The sequence below is a fragment of the Odontesthes bonariensis genome, chromosome 15 (assembly GCF_027942865.1).
Source record: "Odontesthes bonariensis isolate fOdoBon6 chromosome 15, fOdoBon6.hap1, whole genome shotgun sequence".
NCBI classification, from domain to species: domain Eukaryota; kingdom Metazoa; phylum Chordata; class Actinopteri; order Atheriniformes; family Atherinopsidae; genus Odontesthes; species Odontesthes bonariensis.
In genome coordinates this window covers 16086711-16100946 of record NC_134520.1, presented here as the reverse complement: position 1 = coordinate 16100946, position 14236 = coordinate 16086711, and the positions used below count along the sequence as shown (strand labels likewise).

Sequence of the window (14236 nt, the reverse complement as noted above, 5' to 3'; positions counted from 1 at the left end):
ACTTTTCTATAGCGTTTCTAAATAATTCAGATACAAAACGTTGGTTTTCTTCATTTTTCAGCTGCATAAGTCAAGAAAGGTTAATTAAGATTGTGATGAAAGCCCTCAAAGCATAAAGTTTATATCAGCAAATTTCCCTCTCGTGAGCACAGAAACATCACTGCAGAGAAATGCCAGCCCACCAGACTAGCACCAACACTCACAAACACAGTCTTGCAAACTAAGTCACAACCTAAATAAGACTGAAATCCATTTCTGACCGAGGATGAGATGGCAAAGGGCTCTTTGCAGCAGTCAGAATGATCTAAGACACAAATGCCTCAACGCAAGTGGGCACTCTAATTTTCATCACAGATGTGCCAGCAAACACTTTGGCTGAATGGCTCACGGTTGCAGTGCACTCTTTCCAAGTGTATAATCAGTCACATTAATGAGAGTGGTAATGTGATGCACAAGAATTACTAAAGGTCCTAAGGGTTGAGTCTGAAAAAAAACTAGTTGCCTTGGCCTTGAAAAGCAGACCAAACAACAACAAAAATTACCTTTTCTGATATACATGTATCCATAGTAACAATATTTACCTCTGAAAGGGCTCTGACAAAATCAGTATGGTACTCCTTTCGATGCAAGTTAAGATCTCTAGGGGTCACCCCAAGCACAATCACAACTAGCTGGCTAAAAGAGTAGTTCTCCAAAACATATACTCCCATCTCTATGAGGAGTTGTGTTAATGAACAAAAATTCTGGCTTTTTCTGTAACCAGCTTCCCATGTGTGTCTGCATCCCCGAGCACTTAGATAAAAGAGAACTAGTTCACCAAAATACAGCAACGGTTTTGGCAGATTGCTCTGCTGAAAGATTTAGCACTACATACACTAACACTCCTGAGCCGAAAGTCTAACTAAATATCAGCTCCTCAGTGAACACATTGGGAGTTTGTAGATTAGCTGCTTTTTAAAGATTGCATATATGCAAGTGTTTGGGGACAAGGTTTGCTATTTTACCCAATTTGATATGTACTTCATTTTCTCTTCTCCTCAATTCCTCCTGGCTCTTAATTATTTTCAGCATGAACACTAAGCCTAAAAAAAAACTAGAGGCCCTTTACCCTGCCCAGGGTGGCTCAGGATGAGCATCACCTCTTAGCTTCTGTTTCTGCGCTGGCTCCCTGCCTGGTGGACCCATGTGACGCTAGGGTGAATTAGTGAGTCACTAAGCCAGCCTCGTTAGTGTGTTTGTGTGCATTAGCATCTTTGTGATGACTGACAAGTCCCCTGGCCTCTACTCTGCATTCAGCACCTCCATCCTGATCCCCCAAACCAGGAATCTATTCGAAACGGGTGAGCATTCCAGCGACAGCCCTTGACTGCTGGAAGCGAGACCTCCTCCACAAACGCACTCTGCAGATCCACACAGACACTCGCCACTAATTTCCCTATCTGTTCTATTTCACACTTGTACATTTGTAATTCTCGCTCAGTTGTAATTTTGCTTCTGTATACTGGCCTCAAGAGAGAGAAACTAATTTCAGGAGTGAAAAGGGATTATCAGATGCAAACGAAATCTCTCCACCTCCAGACAAAGATACTGATGTAGACTTTTCAAGGGGACAAAAAATGTCGAAAGACGGCTTTAGCCTGGATAGGAACTCTCTAGCAAGAATTAGGTCCGCTGCCACACTTGCAATTTCTCCTTATCAGCACAGGAGAAGCAACTTGACAATAGCAAGAAAATGCTGAGCTGGTGGTTGATAATATACAGATAGAAGTGACAGCAGAGAGCATAATGAGCTTCCCCACTTAACATTTTGGGAATTTTGTGTATAGTGACAAATATATGAATAAGCAGCAGGGCGGTCAGATGTCCTTGCTTGTATGCACATGTCCCATAAGGAGTGTAAAGCATGCTGGCTGTTACAGCAGAGAATCGTTAGTACTTTTGTCTCGGCTACTCACGGTCGCTTGGTTTTTTCCTCTGCTGGCCGGCTCAGACCTGCCACACAAATGGTTCCCCTTGCATTTTTTGCTTGGCTCACTGTGTTATTGCAGCGGACTGTGTCATATGAATCTACCCACCTATCCCTACACAAAAGCAAGGGAACGTGCACACAATCAGACACACAAAACCCTACGAAAGAAGGCAAGGAAACCATGGAGGCATGCTAAGAAACAAAAAAAAGTGCAGGACTGGTTTAAGCTGATGGTATATCAACAAGTTGAGGATGGATGGAGATTTGAAAAGCAGCAAAATAAATTAACATAATGCATAAATCTACCAGACAGCAAAATAGTTTTAAGCAGTTGTTACTTATGTGTTGAAACCCGCTCTAGATAGCAACAATTCTCTCATGCATACCCAACTTTGGCATCATTTATCTAACGGTTATAATCCATTTCGTTGCGGTTTCCTACGTCACCTTTAATGTGTGATCAAATAGAGATGTTAGGCAATAAGAAAAGTTGGCAAAGAGAGACCATCATTTCTCCATTTGTCTTTAAATCTTATGAAAGGCAACAGAAATCTAAACTAAATAGTAAATAGTGGAGCCCTAAAGCTTTTCCCTCCATCATAATGTGAGCCTGGAGCTGTCCTTTTTTGTTACGGCCTAAGCCCAGCAGAGCATCAAAGCTACTTTGTTGTGGCCGTTAACGGTGCTGATAACAGTAGAAAGAACCTCTGTGCCAGGTAAAGTAGCACAAACCAAAAAGCCAAAAGAAAGACAGAGAAAAATAATTCTATTTTAATGAAAAATAACGTATCCACAAGGGAGGTGCAGTGCTCAGCGGTAGGCAAGTGCTAAAAACTAAAACTCAGGAATAACTGCCATAACTTTTGGCAGGAGCACTTTCCTCCAGTGCTTCTTTAACTAAGCATTCTGCACCACCACCCTCAGGGTATGCACAATTAAAAACAAGCTCACTCAGAGTCATCAATAAAGTAGAAACTAAGAATAAAATGATTTATTCCAAGTTGCTGGGGAGGCAGGACGTGGATCTGAAATGTTATTCACCAAATTCATGTTTCACAATGCTTTGCATTATTCTGTTTTGTGTTTTCTTGCTTTTACAGCAACAACATGATTTTTATGACTGGTTTAACATGCACACAACTGGAAAAACTCAGTCAGTGCTTCTTCATGTTTCAACACCCTCAATGTTTGACGGTATACGACACATCACAGGGCCGAGAGAGCTGTGTTTGGGCATTTTTTATCCTGTTTATTCTTATAGTTTAGACTCTAGTATCGAGTTTCCCAGTAGCCTACTGCTGCTGCTGCTGCACAGAGTCAGCGGAGAGTGTTGCTGCCTTTGAAATGAAACAGACAGAACAAGCGAGGCTATTTATAAGAATAATTGTTGAAAAAGGTTAAAGCAGCCAGAGCAGGTAACAAGTGAGCTGCATGTTGATGCTCACGAGAGGGTGTCGAGGCAACGTGGTGATGATGTCATCAGGGAAGGACACAGTCAAGCGCAGTTACTGAATTTTGTCAGGATCAAAACGCCGCGAGTTAAAAATAAAGCTGAAACTTAGCAAAGACACAAAAGCACATAACGTACCGCAACTCCTCACACTGTATTTACACGAGCAGTCAAAAGAATGGACATATTAGAAAATACATCAAAGGAGTAACAAAGGAATTTCTACGGTCACAAGGCAGCAGACAAACCATCAACACTGGCATCCCATAATTGCGATAAACAGAATCGCACTTAAATATCAAGCAGAAGGATAAAAGAAACGTTGAAAGTGTTACATCAAAAGCACACAAGTTTAAACCAGGAGACTTTTTAAACGTTTTCTATGTTTATCTATTTCTATAAACACAAACATTTCCAACACTGGCAGAGACAGACTAAGGACTAAATCAAAGTGAGCTGCAGAACAATGCAGTTGCTTAACAGCCACAGTCAAAATAATACTTTAATGGAAATAAAAACAAATTTGATCGGAGAATGAGGAAGTGAATGTTTTAGTTAATCTTTCATTCTCTCCATCAAAAGTTTCTTACTCACTGGAACATTCATCCGGTCTTGCTCAGCAACCAGAGAAGCCAGTCAAGCTGACACCTACAGAGCCATGTATCATTTGATGACATAGGCTGATAGATGCCTGACAGACTGCCAAACCCCAAGACACACCACATGAGTCAAGAACAAACACTCCTCCGTCGTGCAGAAATGCTTTTGCACATGTATCCATCATCGCCATGTGGGAGGTGTGTGTATGTGCCTGTGCGCGCCTGTGTGCCAGTCTGAGCGATGAAAAGCCTTGCCAGTGTCTATCTCAGTGGCGCCATTTAGGACAATGGAGGAAAGCAAGCTCAGGACCCAGAGCTCGATGATTAGGTAGGAAGATGTGGGACAAAGTTGCCTGATTCGGATGTCTGGAGAAAACAAAATGCACATGAGTGTGAAGTAAAGGAACTATGTATAAGACAGAACATCAAAAGACAGAAACACACACAAAACTCCCCTCTTCTTTTGCCTGCTCCTTCCCACAGAACAAATTTGTAAATGAACAAGCGAATGAAAGTAAATGGTGAAGCCTGGCCTGAGTTCTGAATGTCACAGTCAGTCATTGCTGTCTCCTTCTAAGTGATGTAGACAGAGAACCATTCTGATTGCCCCACCAGTCAAGCCGAGGGGTGAAAAACATTTACATGCAAATACAAATGACCTACTAGCTACAGCGAGCAGGCAGGCTGTGGCATTCTGAAAGCACAGCAACAACAGAAAAACCAGCATAGAGTATATGCCAATCAACATTGCCATTGTGACACACAGGTTGAAGAAATATATATATATATATTTTTTTTTTTGCATTTGTGGCTTAATAGTTTGTAAATGCAATTGTTAGTGCTCCTCATATCCTGTTAAATTAATGGTAATGCATTCAGTGCACCAGTACAGAATCTACTGCTTTAAACAGACTTGCTGGGAAGAAGTTTAAATCCCTACCACAAAACTAAGTGTACAGAGCATCTACCATCCTCCGACAATCCACTCATCTCTAACAGCAGTGCCTAACACACCATAATCAACCATCCGCTTTCAATTTGAATGATTAGAAGCCATAACTCATCATAACATGCCATCCTGTCATACTAAAGTGGTTAGTATCAGGGGACAGATTGCTGGTGGACTGGCTGGGTCTCCAGGGGTCCTGGACAAGGGAAGACCCTGGCTGTCACACACGGCTGAAATTCTTGGATCAAGGACCCGCCTGCTGTCATCAGACCTGTTGCCTCCAGATGGGTCCTTGGTCTGGTTGTGCGATTCCCACCCTCAGAGAGGACACTCTGTCCTCCTCCTACTCCTCAGCTCCTTATTTAATTTCCTCTCCTGTTATCCAGCAAAAATATGTACGCCAAACCTAACCTTCCATCTATTTCTTTCAGCACTTCTTAACAAAGTCCAAATCATCATTCTTTTGTTCTTTAACCTTGACATTCAGCTTTTAGCACCATGTGATGCTTTCATCTCAAATCTCCTTCATTGGTTCAGTTTCTTGGCTAAAAAAAACCCCACAGTGTGTGGTACGTTTGGTGGTGTGTTTGGGGGTGTGTGTGAGTGCGTGAGCTCACACACTCAATGCTTGGGAGATGAGCAGACTCACTGCGCAGCAAGGCCTCTTTGATTCGGCACAGCAGAGACCCACAGTGAGGCTGTATATTAATTGGTGCTTCTGAGCCATTCATTTAGGCGAGTGCATTCAAGGACCTACTTTCCCTCCACTTTCCAACAGCAACAGGAGCTGAACAAGCATCCTCTCAAGATCCACTACTTTCCACCTCTTCTCTCTTCACTCTCCTTGTGGCTCTCTTTCTACTTAATGCCTCTCTACTTCTCACATATAGTCCAGTTCCATCCGTAAACCATAAACATGTCACAGGCCACTTCCTGCTGCCTTTGCTCGCCATTGTCTCGACAATAAGCAAAGAGAGACAGTAGGTCACAGTTTCTGCACTGTCCCTCCACCGCGCCAACTGCCCGAATGTGCCAAAAGAGCCAGAGTTTTTTTCCCCGTTTTTTCAGCATGGCTGATTCCCTCAGGTCACTGGATGCATTAAGCTGTTAATTACCTCAAGGCACAAAACAAGTGGCAGGTTGGCAGCACATAAGCTCACATTACATTAAAGAGTACAATCACAAACCTAAGTAGAGACCAGCAACAGCAGCAAGAGCCAATCCACGGGTGGTAAACAATTCTGTCATCAGCAGAAACAGATGAGAACACTCTAATTTTATATTTGCAGCGTCTCCGCTACCATAAAACTGCAGGATAGAGCCGCTTTGGCTGGAAGTTCCCCTAAGAAATGAATCAGCTATAAAACTGCAGCGGGATAACTCCAGTCTGGCCCACAGGGCACAGTTTCTCCAGATTCATGCTGTTCTGATGCGGGAAATGATTCAGGATGTGCGTGAACAGCATCCTCTCTGTTATTTCTCCCACCATAAGAGTTGTTAAACGTGTCTCTTATTAATCATGACCATGGCGATCATGGCAACATAGGTGAGGGACTAAAACCAAGGACGTGTACAAAGTGTGTCTGTGAATGCTAGAGCAAAAACAAATGTTCCTATCTAAATAAAGTCAGAGAAAAATAAGGCAGTTTCAGTGTTACTTCTGGCTCAGAATAGGGAAATGAAGACGGTTGCATCTCAATACATCAGTGTGCGTTCACTTTTTTGCAGTTAGTATACGAGACCAATGTCTCCTTTCCCAACCCGAGCTCCTTGTTAGTGTCTTCTCTTGTTAACTAAATGAGGCTCAGTTGACTCCAGGGCTGCACAAGAGTGTGAGTGCAATACTCAGTGTGTGTGCAGGGAGGGGGTGTGGGTGTGAAAAAGAGGGTGAGAGAAAAAGAGGGGGAAGCTATGCGAACTTAGCCTAATCACGAGGAAACTGGCCGTGAAAAACATTCAACTCACACACACAAATAAATTGTTTATCCGTGTCCAGGAAGTAAACGCCGGGGCCCGCCTCCATCATGTCTACCCGTCTTTTCATCCCATCCTGTATCACTCATGGTACGCTGCCAACAGTTTATACACATGGAAATATCTCTTTCCCACTGCTGCAGAGAATGGAAGAATCCCCTGCTTGTACCTTATTCCGATATAGGAAAGAAACACTTTTGCATACGGACACGCAGAAGAACACCCTCCGCCTGTGGAGGTACAATAAGCCTACACGGGATGCCAGCTTTACCATGGAGAATCATCTTTATTCAACAGCCACTTGGCCTTTGGTGATAGCAGCTGCATTCTTTGTTCCTGTCATACTGCACTACCTCGGGCTTACACTACATGATACCGCTCGAAATTCTCCCCGACATTCTGTCACAGTTAAAGTGCAGAGACAGAAAAATTGAAATCACAGACTTTACAAACTGAGGAGAGCCTAGCCGGTGGCTGCTGATGAGAGCAACTGTATGAGGGAGACTTTTCAAAGAAAAATGAAAGAGTGCTTATTACTGGCTGCATCGAGCTTCCTTCTTTGAACTCTCATCTACTCTGGCTGCTTGGCTTTGCAGTAGTTGTATAAGAGCCATGAGGACGGAGAGATGAGAGTGAAAGAAAGACAGGGCTGGGAAAACAAGTGATTAAAAGATAAAAGGGAGAGAGGAGATGATGAGGGAGCAGCGGTGTGTGATTAAATGGCAGAGGTGGCCCCATTGGTCTAGGGCCCTTATTGCATTTTAATAGGGGGCTGGATGATCCTTGACCCTTTGTGAGACAGAGGTAGCATATAGTGCAGATCAAACTGGTAGCCTTGACAAACCCCCCACCCCCACCCCCCAACCCCCCCGTAAGGCATCTGAGAATGAGGTGTGTTGTGTGAGGCCTTGCAGGGTCACAAGCAAATGTGTTTATTCTGCTTCCATGGCAACCCAAGCAGTAGCCTTGGGCAAATAACAACAAGCAAAGCCATATGTGTGGTGTGTATATGTGTGTGTGCACAGACAGGATTTTAGAAAAAGATTGGTGCAATTTAATGTAAGTCTTCCATTCATACATTTCAAAGAGGTGTCCTCCATTCCCCCTCTTTCTTTTCCTCAAGGCCCCCCCCCCCCTCCCAGTCCGGCTGGCCTGCCCCTCAATCATCGGTCCCTCCTTTTCACCTTCTCTTTCTCCCAGCCTAACATGGTAAGTGGGAACATTGTTACGGTCAATTTGTCCCATTCAAGGTCCCGGTGGGCAGTGTCCCTGCCCTGACAGCCTGCAGACAGAGACCACACTGCCTGAGAGGCCTTGACATCAAGGTCCAGGGCAGACTTGGAGAAAGGGAGAAAAAGAAGAGGCAACGAGGGGAGCAGTGGTATGAAGAGAGAATGTGTGAAGGAAAATGAGCAGGGGGGAATGCTTGGGGGAAAGAATGGTAAGAAAAAGAAAAGAGGGCCGGTGTGCCAGGTTTAACATGGGCCCCAAAACTCTCTCGCTCAGTAGAGTTTGATGCCCGTCTGTGAATCTAAGGTTTGACGATGTAGATGGTGAGAGCTCCGCTCCCACAGAGAACTCTTCTAATGGTGCATGTTTGCGGACCTCCAAGCCTGTGCAGTGCAAAGAATTACTCCAAAACTCAACCCACTTCAGGGTTACAGAGATGGGCTTACATGCAATCCTACAACAAGCCAAAACAGCCTCTCAAACCCAGGGCCATGACATGGTGAATAGGTCGAATGCAGACTAGTTAACAGTGAACCTGAAAGGGAACAACCAATGCAGAATTCACAGCAAAGAAGACGAAGTGTGAAAAACAACAAACACTAGTTTGGAGAGACTTGCAGCACAGAATCCCTGGTGGCCACTTAGGATGGCTCCACTGAGCTTACAAAAAAAAAAATCAAATAAATTTCACCCTCTCCTATGAAATACTAAATTAGTGAATTGTGTCTATAGGCGATCATGGTGTCATTACCCCTTCTTAGTGGGCCAGTCATCTATTTAAATTTAATGTCATAATTGAACAAGAAAGCCCAAAAGGGAGGTACTTTTGTCCAATCAGGTTTCAGGAAACACTGTCCAGTTCCACCTTCTTGTCCAACGGTGGTCACTTCTTGCTCAAATGCTGAATTCAAGGTTTCAAAACAGCAGTCCACAAACGATGTCACAGTAGCTATGCTGCTTCTTATTCATAATCTTTACAGCCTGTAAAAATCCTCACAAAGTCTGTCAAGGTTGGAATGGCATTGGGTTGTTTTGCCTGAGAAATGTTGAGACACTATAGACTTTTTTTGAGGGAGAAATCTTGAGACCATATTGTTTTTCTAGAAACGGGTTTCACTCTGGCAACTGAGCTTGTAAAAACTGGAGTGTCCCTTTAACTATAGGCAAGGGATAAACGTGAGGGCAAAACTTAGATGGGTGGAAGAAACTTAATTTCATACAGAAGCTTTACATAGAAAACCTAAAACTGTAAACCCCCCAAAAATGTAGACCTTTACATTCATTTTTGGACCAATTGTCTTTTGCATTCCGATTCAGTGATATAAATAAATAAATAATCACACTGATGAGGTCAGACTTCCAAGCCATAAACGCTCCCTCAGTTCATCTGGAAAATGAGGTTTCATTTGACTAATCCACAGTATGATTTTTTATTACCATGCTGGAACTGCTTCAGGCCCACAGGTGAAATAAATCCCCCACCAGCAGGGTGTAGCTGGGGGTGGGGGTGGGGGGATTAAGTCACTGTACAAGGGCACCTGTCATTTTAGCACATACGGTGCAACACTTGCTCCAAAGCAAGCGGTTCCGAGCGGCTGTTAGCGTCAAAAACCCAGCACAAACAGGGCACCCATTCAACCAAGGCTGGCAAGGTTGAATCGCACTTGTATAAGCCACAGACAGACTGACTCACAACTGTGCACGCATACAACATCTGTGCAAAACAGGAAGGCAAACAGACACAATGCGATAGTCACCGTCTCTTAGTTTTACGTTTTTCTGACAGACAAACTTTCCCTCTGTTGTTCACTCTTTTTCTCTCTGATCCACACTCATACAAAGAATTCTTCAAACTAATTGGTGATTCAGACTCCACAGTAAAGACAGCAGGGATCTGTCAGGGCCCGTGTGTATGGTGCGATGTTGCAGATCTTCCTAAATTAGCTAACTTTATAATAAATCAATGGGCATTGCTAGCCAAGGATTAGCCGAGCTCCAGTGAGCAGTTTGTTAAGCTGTGAGGAGAAGCACTGGGGACACAGAAAACGCAGCCAAAAACTGACATCAGCACTGGGACCTTGGAACAGTACAACAAACCACCCTGCCTGGTTTCCTGGGCACACATTTAGCCTTGTTATCCGAGTTCTCAGTTGACACATATTCCCCCTCCTATATTAGGCTTTAACCTGGAATTACTGCTTTTGCTTCTGGTGGGGATTTCAAACTAATCACATTCAGTGCCCGGGACATCAGCTCTACCGTCAGGTACACCGTTTCTTGAACCACTTTCCTTATGCTTGCCTAACAAAAAAAATTTCTGAGCGGTTTTTTATTTACCCCCAACTGAGTAGTTTCTCTTGGAAGGAGTAAAGTGTTCTACTGTCTGGTTATTTATATAGTGACTGGCAAAACATTTATCCCCTCTCCCGTCCCTGCAGAAAAGTCTTTTCAGGGAACTTATTATGAATTCCTTCAATATCATCAAAACAAAAGTCACTTTTGTGGAACTATTTAAGAAATATATCAGGAAAAGAGGCTGATATTCTAAAAGTGGTTCCAGTAAAATCAACACTATCCATCAGCAGCTCCCTTGTCTGGGTACATTTCCCCTTACATCTTTCTCAGCATAACTACAAGCACCGGCAAAAGCTGCTTCTAATGTAAACTCTCAAAGTGTTTTGTCCTTGGCTTCTAAACAAATCGAGGAGCCGCGAGATCTGAGATCATATCAGGCAGGCGTTTCATCTCTTGTCTAATAATTCACTCCCTGCATTAGCTGTTGTCATTACTGGTGGTACGGTGGGCCTGCAAAAGGATGTCAGCCCATGAGAAACAAGAGTTCATCTTTCCTCCTCTGTCATTCTGAACAAGCAGCAAAACACAACTGATTAGAAATGTTTTTCTGCCTTCATCTGCCTTGTGTGTCATTCTAATTTCTTCCCTTTCACCACCTTCATATAGAAACATACATACGCATATAATCCCTCTGCTGCTGTATGCATAAAAAAGGTGTGAGTGTGATGCAGCACATCACTGCCTGATATCTCATCTGAGCAACAGGGGAAAAGGATCTTATATGTAACCTGCAGCAGCAGACCTGAGTCCTGGCTGACGGGTGACACCCCGGAGGAAGAGGAATTAAAAAAAAAAAAAAAAAAAAAAAAAAAAAAGGCTCTTCTCCAAGGCTGAATGATACGGTTAAGAGTGACAGGAAGGTGAGTGGAGGTGCTGGTGTGCTCTTGGCTGTGTCTAACCTCACAGTGGACAAGCAGCACTGTCTCGCTTTCTTTAGACGTCTCACAGACACTGAGGCTCATTTTAAGAATGGCCTTACCCGTGGGGACTTTACTTTCTTCTCCGTCTCTCTTTCCAGTCCACAAACCTCAGCGCTGGACAAAAGGCGGCTGAAAGCCAATTTGAATTTGAAACAGAGGCCAAAACAAAACGTGTAACTCCCAAATGGGAAAACTTGAGGTGACTTGGAGCCAGCCACTGGGAGTTAGTGGTCTGTGCACAAAATAAAACCTTGAAGCTGGATTCTGACACTATTCATCCAACTATAGCTTAAAGTACTGTAAAGATAAGAGCCACAGCAGGGACAGAGGGAAAAAGAAATGTCAGAGCCTGACGGCTGTGGGCTTTAGGGGCCCAGCAGGCAGGCCTGTAGAACAGACACAACCGCATGCAGATAATCTACAAGCATGCAGCAGAAAACACACAAACACAATAAGAAAGAGCAATCTCATGATGAAGACATTAAGTCTACATCCACAGTTCTGCAACTCACAAAATTTAGAAATGAGGTTCTCTCGCTTTAAAACAACGACACCGTCTTAAAATATTTTTAAAAATCAAATTTGTCATAGAAAATTCACAACTGCATAATTTAACAGTTTCTTCGAGAACGATTATACGCAGACGAGTAATACAATATCCACTAATAGTTTTAGTCAATGAATACAGTAACTATATGATCATCTCAATCATATGATGTAGTCTGTGTGAGCAGTGTCAATATCAAATCAATAGTTGGATGGTGAAGCGCCTCTTCAGGCTCCGGACAGCTTAAACCTGCTGGTCTTGCGTGTGGCTGCAAGCTACGCAGTATGAAATCATACAGTTAAACCTAAACGGAAGATTTCAACATTTTTTACATAAATGTAATTAAAATGACCGGCTGAGAACATTATAAACAGTTTTGACAAGTAAATTCCTTCGTCAAAAGAAATTATCCAAAGCATCAAGGCGCGACAGAGCCACAGCTTTGCGCACCACCGCCACCCAGCGCAGCCTTTACTCCGGACCACTTGGATCACTTACCTCCTCTGATTGTCGGGAGAAATGTGCCGCCGAGGTAACAATAGTAAGAGTCAATTGTGTGTCTCACAAAAAGAAAAAAAAAATCCGACACTGATCAGAGGAAAGGTTCGTTTGTGCGATACCAGATCCCGTGTGGGGCTTTGTGAACTACTCCTCCCTGTCGCACCTGTTTCTGGCAAAAACTGATCCCGAACGCTGGTCTGACATCCATAAGACAACTGTCTCAGGGGTTGTGTGTCCGTACCCCCCGCTTGTGTCAACATACACAAATGCAGTCACACACACGGCACCACCTGTCCCCGGTGCAAAACAGCCCACAAAGAGCTCCTATGTGGCGCAGCGACACATGGCATTCCCCGTGGGTCTCTGCAGCGATTCTCCCTCGAAGACAGCCGTCCGAGGTCTCCAAGTAGACTAGAAACGTTGGAAGCAGTGAATGGTGAAAAAGAGGACGCAAAAATAACCCATCCAGCGCACAACTGGCACTAACCCAGCTGCAACGTTCAGAAAATTACATCTGCCGCTCTCATCGCTCGTCCAGTTGTGTTATCAATCTTCAGTCCTCACAATAGTTGGTCTATTTTGTCGCTGCGCACGACTGCTGCTCTGTCATTGCTGCGTCTTTTCCGCCTCTGGTCTCAGTAAGAAAATACTGCCCTTTTCTCTGTCCCACTTCCACGTAGAGCCAAGCTCGGGATCCAGCGCACGGCAGAGTCCCATTCATCGGCTTATTAAAAAAAAACAGTTCCTCTTCTTAAGTCGCACTCGAGAGCTTCAGTGAAGTGGGAGGACCACGGCGTGTGTCTTCTAGCGGTGGTCCGAGCTACAGCATCTCCAGCTCTGCTGTCATCCACCACAGACTCCTGAAGCCTGTTCATACCAAAACCTGAAGCAGAATTACGCAGCAACTGGAATGGAATTGATTTATGACTAATTGGGGTTAATTGGGAGACAGCACATTACGCCAAAAGTCCTAAAAGTCAAAGTTGAATTAGCGTCGACTAAATTTCACAGTGGCAATTTGAGGACTGAAATTGATCTGGTTAGCAGGAGTGAAAGTCAAAATACACCTGGGGCGCACACAAGAGAGAGAGCACTGATCTTTGTCAAATGTATTCAATGCAAGCTTTATATCATAAATACAAACATGAGCATTACAAAAGGTGTCAGCCGCTACGCTTACCGCGCTGGCGACGTTGAGATAAAACCTTGGGGGATGATTCAAAGCAGTTTCCAGATAACAGTGCATATTTATCGCTGTCAATTCTGAAAAAAAAAATCAACAGAAATCAAATCAGATTATCGAGCAAAGTGGGGAGATCCTGGAAGAGGCTCTGTGTGAAAAATTACTCGATACGATGCAGTTGGATATCCAAACTCAAGCACTGCTCCTATGTGCATTTTTTTCACATTATTTATCCACAATATATTGCCAGGCATGTAGTGCAATATTTCAGCTCCACTGTAAGTATATTAGATGAATTAGTCAAATAATCCAGTCAGTTTGCATTCGGTTCCAATATGACCCAGTATTAATTTTGTAAGACACACTTCGGTTTAAACTATTTTAATTACAATTCCCGAAAGCCATATTTAGTATAATTCCAAACAACAAGTTAGCGAACTTAAACACAGTTTCCATGCCTGCATTTCAATCGTCTCCTTGAGCCTAAATTAACACAACAGAGGAATAATCTTTAGTCTCATTAGATCTCCAAAAGCCTCAAGTCAAATTAAATTGTTGC

At 43.6% G+C, this 14236-nt stretch overlaps 1 protein-coding gene across 1 annotated transcript in view; it reads right to left on the bottom strand.

Moving 5' to 3' along the window:
• The window catches only part of sema6bb (sema domain, transmembrane domain (TM), and cytoplasmic domain, (semaphorin) 6Bb), a 136448-nt gene extending 123133 nt beyond the window's left edge, over positions 1 to 13315 (bottom strand). Inside the window, exon 1 of the mRNA XM_075485198.1 lies at positions 12492 to 13315. The gene's annotated coding sequence lies outside the window, so the exon portion shown is untranslated. The remainder of the gene's footprint in view (positions 1 to 12491) is intronic.
• Positions 13316 to 14236: the final 921 nt, after the last annotated feature.